This window comes from Myotis lucifugus, unplaced genomic scaffold (assembly GCF_000147115.1).
Source record: "Myotis lucifugus unplaced genomic scaffold, Myoluc2.0 scaffold_1, whole genome shotgun sequence".
Taxonomy (NCBI): Eukaryota; Metazoa; Chordata; class Mammalia; order Chiroptera; family Vespertilionidae; genus Myotis; species Myotis lucifugus.
In genome coordinates, this window is record NW_005871049.1 from 34,035,486 (window position 1) to 34,043,802 (window position 8,317).

General features: G+C 41.7%; 1 pseudogene; it reads left to right on the forward strand.

Moving 5' to 3' along the window:
* The first annotated feature begins 3,064 nt into the window (after positions 1 to 3,064).
* Positions 3,065 to 6,569, forward strand: LOC111825788 (annotated as a pseudogene).
* The last annotated feature ends 1,748 nt before the right edge of the window (positions 6,570 to 8,317 follow it).

Below are 8,317 nucleotides of genomic sequence, written 5' to 3' on the forward strand. Positions count from 1 at the left end.
AGCAGCTTAGAGAGAAATCTCTGTTGCCTCTTCCTCTTCTAATATTGGCCCTACCCTTATGACCTCAGTTAACTTTAATAATTTCCTTAAAGGCGCTCTGAATTTGGAGGAGAGGGCTTCATTATATGAATTTAGAAGGACACAATTCAATCCATAACATCATCCCCAAAGGTATCTACCGTGCCATATAAAATGATTTCTGAGTTTATTTTTTTAACATAATGCACACTGTTTTATTTACTAATAGCCAATAATGGTCTAGAATTGAGACATACTTATTAAAGAACTAGAGGCCCAATGCACGAAATTTGTGCAAGGGCCTTGGCCCTGGCCCCCGGCCACCACCGCAGCCGCAGCCAGGGGCCTCTGCCACCTCTGCTGCAGCCCCCACCCACTGTGGCTTTGTCCAACAGGAAGGACATCCAGAAGGATGTCCGGTCTAGTTAGCATATTATGCTTTTATTATTATAGATAATTAATGAATTTGTTTTTCTTCTTCATGACCAATATCCTCACATGTGTACATGCATATATACACTATATTCTCAATTATCAAAATTAATGAAAATGTAGAATAGATAGTCAGATTAACTGAAAATAAAAAATATTATTGCCTCTGTGTAGTCTAATAACCAAGTGTCCTACAAGAGGAAATAGTACAATTCAGAGTACCCACACCCTTTTGATTGAGTAGAAGAGATGTTCTATTGGAGTCATATAGATAACTCCATTCTATGTTATTCAGTAAGGAAGAGGCTACACAGCAAAAAGCATGAAAGTGACCTAAAAATAACAGAAGTGAGTAGACTGGGCAGAAAACTAAGGGGACTCTTTATAGTATGCAAAGGTCAATTTTTATACATCAAATTTATCAAGTGGTAACTAAGAGGATTGTAACTAAGCTCTAACAGGGACCAAAACAATCCCTCCCTAAGCAAATACCACTTAACACAGTCACTGAAATCCATTCACCCAAAGCCAATGACTTATGCAAATATTATGTGGGTGCCACTCTAAAGCAGAAATTCTAATATCATCTCAGGATCCTAAGGATATTGTTCTGCTGCCAGCAAATATTACTGAGCATTTTTGTTTCTCAGGAAGCTAGTAATACAGAAACACTAGAGGGCTGGTGCACGAATTCATGTACGGGTGGGGTCCCGTGGGCTGGCCTATGGGAATCGGGCCCCAGCTCGCCCCCCCAGCCTCGCAGCCCCACCTCACACCCCCAGCCTCGCACCCCCAGCATTGCAGCCCCGCAGCCCTGCAGCCCCGCAGCCCTGCAGCCCGGCAGCCCCGCCTGGAACCCCGTCTTGGCCTGGCACCACCCCCTCACCTACTCCACCATCCTGCCTGTGGGGCTATCGATGAGGGCCAGGCCCCCCTGCCCAGCTCCCTCGGCGCCTGGGAGCCGGGCAGTGGCCCCACCCCCCACCACTGGTTGCCGTCTGCAGAGCGATCGGCAGGGTGATTGGGCCCCCACTCCCACCCGCCTTGGCCTGATACTGCCCACTCACCTGCTCCACCATTTCCCCATGGTCCCCCTCTTGTCGGGGCCCATTGGGGCCAGCAGCGCCTCTACTGCCGCCTGCTGCCAGTGCCGCATTGCTGACACTCACCATGTTCTGTGCTGCCCCCGGTGGTCAGCCCACATCATAGCGAGTGGTCAAACTCCCCGTCGAACTCCCAGTTGAACAATTTGCATATTAGGCTTTTATTATTTAGGATAGTTAAATCTTGAATCATTCAACAGCTGTCCTATGCAATGTTACCCTAATTCTGCTTTGCCCATCTCAGCTGCCAAAACAAGGGAAGGAAAATAACACAGACTGAGCAGTGCAAACATTATCTCATCTACTCAGAATATTTTAATTGCATGTAATATTACTAATAATCTGACAATTCATTAAAAAATATATATATATATAATAAGAAATAGACTAAAATCAACCAATTTGTCAATAAATTACTAATTATAACTTTTATGTTATAAGGCAAAGTAGAATAGGGGTTAAGAATAAGGACACTGGGATTAGAATATCAAGGTTCCAACCTCATCTTGACCACACACTAGCTGTGCAACCGTAGGCAAATCACTAAACCTCTCTGTGCTTCAGTGTCCTCATTATGAAAACAAGGATATTAACTTCTACTTTATAAGATTGTTGGGAGGATTAATGAATAATAAGTGTAAATGCTTAGAGAAGTGCATGGTACAGAGTCGGTACTCAGTTCATTTTTTGCTATAATTACAATTTCTCTTATTTCCATGTTAGCTACTATGGCAGACAGACTCTAACATGGTCTTCAATGATCCCTGATTCCTGGTATTCACACCCTTGTGCAATCTCTTCCCCTTGAGTGTGGGTGGGACCTATTAGTTGCTTCTAACCAATGAAGTGCAGCAAATGTGATGTAACCTATGATTAGGTTACAGAAAACTGGGACTTCTATAACTGGGACTTTCTCTACAGCTTCATTGGCTTGTTTGTGTTAATTTTTAAAAAGCAAGCTGCCAAATTAGAAAAGCCCATGTAACAAGGAATTGAGGGCAGTCCCAGCCAACAACCACTGGGAACTGAGAGCACCAGTCCAGCAACCCACAAGGAATTGAATTCTGCCAACAGCTATGTGAGCTTAGACGTAAATCCTTCCCCAGTAGAGCCTTCAGATGAGATCCCAGCGCTGGCCTATAATTTGATTGTAACCTATAAAAGACCCTGGAGCGGAGGAGCCACCTGAGCTGTGCCCAGTTACCTACCCCACAGAAACTGTGAGAATAAGTTTAAGTCACTAAATTTGGTATCTACAGTAGTAGATAGCTACTATACCTAGACAGTGCTTAACACAAAGTGATCACTCAAATAAATATTCATTCTCTCTCCCTCCTCAATTATATATTTTAATATGATTTTTGCAAGAAATGATTCTTTAGAGCATTGTCTAATGTATTAGGCACATGGGATCAGTCCAAACTTGACTTAAATCTCCTTTTGTAATCATTATTCTCTGGCTTTGATTCAGTTCCTTCCAAAATACTAACCATTCTTTATGAAGTACCTACATGTGGCATGTGCAGGTGTCTACTAAGCATCTTACCCATATTATCTTATTCAATCTCCACAAAAACCCTGAAAGGTGAGTATTATTACCTCTACTTCACAGGTCAGGACACTGATGTTCCATGAGATTGAGCCCCTTTTCCAAGGCCATAGCTAGGTGCTCTAAATTCTCTAAACAAAGCAGAACAAAAAGCCACCACTATTAATGCTCACTGCAGTTCTCAAGATAAATACTATTTTTATGCAAATAGTGCACAAAGACCTCCAAGATGTTTTTATACCTTTTCTTCCTTCTAGTCTCCTAGAAAATCCTCATGCATCAGTGACCATTTAATCTGTCTGTCTTGGTGTATTTACACTGCAATCAAGCAGTGCTTATGCTGAAGGGTAGCTACATCTAGTTGGTATCCTGTGTTAGGGGACATCTTCATACACAGCTATATCTGAAAAACAAAATTAGATGGTGACTTTAATAGCTCAGAGTCAGGCCAAATGCTCTCATCACAGTATGCAAAGAAGCCTCCAAAACATTTTTTCTGTTTAATTTTATGGCTTAGCCAGAAACCAAGCTGAGATTTATGCCCACAAACATCAAGTTTTAAAATTATGGTTCTTATGACAGTCATAACTTACCCTCAAGCACACAGGTAGTATTTTTAGTTGGTAGGTTATGGTTGGAGTGTTGCAGCTTTAAATATATGTGTGATATGTTCAGACCACAGCTAATACAAGATTGGTTAGTTTAGATTTCCTTTACTCTAAGGTTGTTTATATTTATACATAAGCTGATTCACTTGAGTGTGATTTTTGCACTTTAAAAAGGTGCATTTCAAATTCAAGAGGTTAATAATTGCTTGCAAATTTAAATTAAAGTAGTTAGAGCTTAAAATAGACAGTGTGTGAGCTCAGCACTCAATGACAGGTAGTGGGAATAAGATAACCTCAGAATACATTGAAATATTTAAGTTAAGGAGACTCAGAAGAAGGAAGGCTGTCTTGTTTTTAAGGTAGGAGAGAAGTCTCAAGGTTAAAATAAGCCAGACAGGTTAATGTGTGTGTTATATTTAAGTCCTGATGATCCACATACATGCATACAAGTAATTCTTCTAAATGCACTCATGCATTTAGAGTCACTCTCTAAAAACAGTATGAAGTGGATATGCGCATTTAATCTTGAAAACTGGCATGTACACATGTGCCTGAGCCTGAAAATAAATTCTGAAGAAGAAAGGAGAAACAGGATATAAGACAAAAGGAAGCAATATATATTTAGCCTCCCCCTTCTGTTTGGATTTCTCAGGTACCAGTGGCTACGTTGGGAAAACTGTGAGTAGTTTGGTTTCAGGAGATGATTAAATTTTCTAAGTCAAGGTAGAACGAGGCCTGATACACAGCATTTGGGGGCCTTTTACTCTTATGGAAATGTAGATTTCTGAAACAATGTGTAGATATCCAAATTCTTTTGTCAGTAAATACTACATATTCATATATGCAAAGATATCAAGGTTCTCCCTACATACACACACCAGCATTTTCTTTCTTCACTCAAAATTTGCACTATTTGAAAACATTGACTTCTGGAAGGCAAACACAGGGATCTAAGATCACTCAGGAGTAATATAAAAATTAGGAATAATTTTAAATGGACAGGAAACATGCAGGTGTGCTGACGAATCACCTTAAAACTAGTATTTTCGTTGGATACTAAAATACTCAGCTTTTACTACTCAATTATCAAAATTCTAGGTTTTAGAAAATAGCATTGGCTTAAAACTCTGAGATTGGAACAATACAGTAAACTATGTGCACACCTGCTTTCCAAAGGTTCATTGAATGAAAGATCTATTTGAAAGCAGCGGTTCTCAAAGTGTGGTTCTCTGGGCCAACAGCATCGGCACCAGTGTATTAGAAAAGCAGACCTCTCCAGCCTCTCCCCATATGCACTGAAACACACTCCGAAATCTGCTTTAACAAGACCTCCAGGGGATTCTGATGCAGGCTCAAGTTTAAGAACCCCTGACTTAAAAAAGAATAAAGCCAGAGCAGCCCCCAAACATAAGAAAGAGCACCATCAGCAGGAAAAAGAAAAGAAAAGAAAATCGAGACATTTCTGAGAAGTAGAAAGCAGACTGGATCAGATACTCAAAGCAACAACACAGGAGAAAACTAGGGCGGAAGCAGCTCAGGAAAGGACTTATCTTATCAAAGAAAAGTGCTGTGGGGGGAGTTCAAGGTTAAGAGGGTGGGGAGCCCTCGGTGGTTAAACAAATAGCTGCCTGGGAACATCTGGGCAGGTCTGACCACTCTCCTGCGTCCCAGTGTTCCTCCCCCACCCAGCGGGTGCCAAGTAGCAGGCAGTGTGGCCTCTAGCTGTCACAGCAGAGGTTTGGGGCTGTGCCAGCAAAGCAGGACTGGGCCCCAGGTGGGCACTGGTGGGAAAGATAAGTGACCCCACACCAAGGACACGTGGTTGCCTCTCCCAGGCAACAGATCACCTCTCCCCAGCAATCATTATTGACAAAACAGGGTAATCCTATAAGCAAACAGGGACTCAAACAAGAATTATAAACTTGAAGGAAACCAAGGGGGGAGCCAGGGCGGCGTTGGCGGCTGCGGTGGCTGCCCAGGGTGTCGGGTTAGCGTCTGCACTGGGCGGAGGCGGTGACTCTGCCCGCGGTGGCCAGGTCCCCTGGCAGTGACACAAGGAGTGTGAGCCTGGCCAGGTCCACAGAAATGAGCCTCCAGACACACAGAAGTGACCTCCAAGTACACAGCTTCCCAGAGGGTGCCCGCCCTGACGGCACCACCGCATCCAGCAATGACCTGGCCAGTCTTTGAGTGTCCCCTCTGCGTTGACTGAGAGTTACCAGCCGTTCTTCAGTGTCACAGTGGTCTTTCCTGTAGCAATCAGGCCCAAAGCTCACGTCGTCTAAACTGCCGAGGCCCCTTGGGATCCAATCGCAACTTGGCAGTGGGGAAATTGGCCGATTCAGGACTTTTCCCGTGTAAATGTGCCTCATCTAGATGGGAAATAGCTCTGCCTCACTCCGGAAGACCTCTGAGTTTTGGCTTTCCACCTGCCAGGTTCTTTGGATGTGGCCAGGCTCTTTGGATGCTGTCCTGCCTCCTCTGAGGCATCAGCACCCGTGCATCAAGCTGCTGGGAGACCATATGTCTTCCCGGTACTGCGGGCCGGGTGCTGATGCAGGCCTGCATCGGCTTTCAGGTCATGTCAGTCTTGGATAAACAGGAGAACCATGGCAGGCCCGGCAGTTCCTTGCGGTTGTACAGCTGCTAGGCACACCCGAGCGAGCGGAACGTTTTGCTTATCAACTTGAGCTAAATGGTCATAGGCGGTGATGGACTTGGGGAGCCACTCCTCAATCTATTCATGAGGGCGTTGAAACAGCCATTAGGAAGACTGACTGTCTAGTCTTTGACGCCGGCGTTGCACAGCTTTTTGCAGAAAATGGCCATGTAGGCATCAATGTAACTCTTTCCCTGTGATGAAAGGGCAATCAAACAGGTTCCGGCCTGTGTTTAAAAACATTGCCTTCAATTTCACAGAGAATAGGCGCCCTTCTGCCTGGCAACCTGAGGCTTTTGGTAGGTGGAGCCAGTCACGTGAAGGTAAATGAGAGGAAAGGCTGCTAAATTCAGGAAACAGTTGCCTATAGTAACACTAATATATTTAAAATAAGTCAACAGTAAACTCCAGAAAAAGATATATATGCACAATATCTATTATATAAATATATATACACACCCAGGATTGCATCATTTATATTAAGAAAAGAAGCATTGTAAAATTATTCTGAATTTGTGTTTGTTATAGATGACATATACTGTTGAAAGATTGTGTGTGTGTGTGTGTGTGTGTGTGTGTGTGTGTTTTGTTTTTTGTTTAACTGAAAAGCCAAGTTGAGTGGTCTTGGACCACTGCTTTCCCCCTTTTTGAGTCAATACATAGTACTGCTGTTTGTGTTTATTTGTGTGTGTGTGTATTTGCTAATTTCGTTTTTCCATTAAATAAATCTGAGTTTTCAGGCTTTTCCCACTTTTTTTTGGTACCTTTTAAAAGTTAGTCTCCTTTTGAATGCATAATTAGTTACAGTAAAGTTTATACATATGTGTTCCATATATATTTTTTCTTTCCATTAACCAGTTCATTAGAAATATTTTAAATTCATCTATTTTTTAAAGATAAGAGTTCCAGAAAGGAAAGGTAACATAGGAAGAATTATCAGAAGCTATTTAAAGCGGTATAAGATGGTGGTTTATCTCTCTTTTCTTTTCTCCAGTTGAGTCATACGTTCAAACTTATTCTTTGAAAGGTTAGGGTATATTGATTTTTTTAAAATACTGAAAAAAATCAGGCTCTTTTTAAATATCTTGGACAAACCACATGTTTAAAATTTGTGTTTATTGATTTTGCAAAGAAAGGCATCATCTTACACAGTATTTGTAATTAAAAGCAAATCATTTGTGCTCTTGCCAGGTAGCTCTGTTGGTTAGAGCATCATCCTGATGCATCAAGATTGTAGGTTCGATTCCTGGTCAGGTTACATATAGGAATCAACCAATGAGTGCATGAATATGTGGAACAACAAACATACTTCTCTCTCTCTCTCTCTCTCTCTCTCTCTCTCTCTCTCTCTCATCAATAAAAAAATTTAAAGAAATATTTTTTAAAAGCAAATCAGTGTTTTTAGAAAGGTGGTTTGCAAAGAAATATTTTTGGTCTTTTATAATTCTTATTAAAAGAATATCTAATAAATTAAAAACTATTTTGTGTTTCCTTTAGCTCTAAGTTTAATTAAAATCCAAAGTTATTTTCCTATTCAATTCTGTACTTTATAACAGAAAGCAGTGTGCTGTTTTGACATGTGGTGAGTTTTATTCTGAAGTACAGCACAGGAATGGGTACAGGCCTGTTTGCACTACACAGTCTTGCTTACATTTTAGCTCTCACAACTCTTAGGAGACTGATTAGTTAAAATGCTGATCACTTTTTTTCTCCTTAAAGAACAAAACAAAAATGAATTAATATTTCATAGCCTTGTGATTATGAATCTGGGCTCAGCAGCCAGACTTCCAAGGACCACATGCCAATCCTACCTCTAATCCCCTTAATTAGCTATGTGACCTCAGGCCCCAGTTTCCTAGTGTGTACAATGGGGTTAGTTATGGTAGCTACCCCAGAGGGTTAAATTGGGTACAGGTAAGTTACCTAGAACAGTGCTTTGCGTATCATA